The sequence below is a fragment of the Trichechus manatus genome, unplaced genomic scaffold (assembly GCF_000243295.1).
Source record: "Trichechus manatus latirostris isolate Lorelei unplaced genomic scaffold, TriManLat1.0 scaffold00060, whole genome shotgun sequence".
In the NCBI taxonomy this organism is placed as follows: domain Eukaryota; kingdom Metazoa; phylum Chordata; class Mammalia; order Sirenia; family Trichechidae; genus Trichechus; species Trichechus manatus.
The window spans coordinates 1,571,602-1,573,264 of NW_004443996.1; positions in this window are offsets into that span (position 1 = coordinate 1,571,602).

A 1,663-nucleotide genomic window follows, 5' to 3' on the forward strand; every position below is an offset into this window, starting at 1 on the left:
TTTGTATAATTTCTAGTTGTGAATTTATTTTGGCATTTTGTTCCTGCATCATCTTCCTGAATCCTTCCAATGTTTTGTCTGTATTTTCCATGAATCTGTCCATTTTTTCCTCATGTTTGTCAGCTTTTTGCCTCAGTTCTTGTAGAATTCCGAGTACTAGAGATTTGAATTCCTTATCAGGTACTTCTAGTGCATTTTCTTCCACAGGAGAGTCATCTGTTGTTTTATTTTGGACACCTCCTGGAACCATCCTGTCCTGTTTTTGTAAATGTTTTAATATTGTCTGCTGTTTTCGGGGCGTTCAGTAGTTATTTTTCTCGTTTATTGATTGTAGATTTGTTTGTTTCATCCCTTTTTTAAAAAAAAATTGACTATGTCTGAGCAGGCGGACTGTGTGTTCTTTGTTGGTTGCAAGTCTGTGCGCTCAATATTTTTCACTTCCTTCTCCAACTGGCAAGGTCAGTCACTCAGATATGTACAGCAGGGCAGGTCTAGCTGAAGACGGGTTACTGGGACGGGTTGTTTGTGACACTTACTACAGCCACCAGAGCGGGTTGGTAATCAGTGCAGGGCAGGTTCCAGTAGGCCGTGCCTGTACTGCTTGGTGGTGTGATGTCAAGCGCACGGTGCAGGTAGGCAGGATGCAGCGGGGAGATTGTTATGTGTGGAGCGAAGATGGATATGAGAGAGAGGAACAGGAGCCAAAAAATACAAACAAACAAAAAAGAATGCTAGGGAAGCTTGCAGTTGGAACGGAGAGATGAGAGACTATGAAATGGAGAAAAACAGAAAGGAGAAGAGGAAGAAAAGAAAAGAATGAATAAATAAAAATCAGAAATGTTAAAGAACCGCAAAGTTCCCAGGGATCCTACTGATGCAGCTATGAGGTCTGGGGAAGTCGCTCTCAGGTGTTGCAGTACAGCCTGGCTAGAAGGCGGAGAGGTATACAACGCCTGGTATTCAGAGATCAGAAAGAGAAAGAGGATATAGAGAGACGAGAAACTGAGCAATGAAGAAAGACAAAAAGGGAATAAGAGGGAAAAGAAAACAAAACAAAAAAAAACAAACAAGAAAGACCCCCCAAAAAAACAGGAAAAAAAAAACAACGAAAAAAGAAATGTTCTCAGGGATCCTTTTGCATGTCTGTGGAAGCTGAAGGGGAGTTCCTTACCACACAGCTCCGCGTGGCCAGAAAGGGCTCCCAACTCAAGAAAAGGAAAAGAAAACAAACTAACAATTCAAAACGAACAAAAGCCCCGGGATCCCACCAGCGCGTTAGCCCAGACAGGGAAGCAGCTCTACACTCGAATGGAGCTCCGCAGCCCCCAAGGAAGAAGCAAAAATGGCGCACGGAGCCAGACACTCGAGCGATAGGAGGGGGAGGTGGCAAGAGGCAAGCAAGAAATCAAAAGAAGCAGAAAAAAAAAGCAACACCAGCAGCCAACAAATGGCACTCAGAGAGCCAGCTAGTGCGGGCTGCTGTTTCTGGACAAGAGACTGTGTCCGTGGGAAGCAGAGGAGGCCGAGTGTGGGTGAAGAAGGGTAGAGAGTGGGAAAGCATATATCACAAATTGCCAGTGCTCTGCAGCCCCTCAGGAAGAAGCAAAGGTGGCGCACAGAGCCAGGCACTCGAGTGAAAGGAGGGGGAGGTGGCGAGAGACAC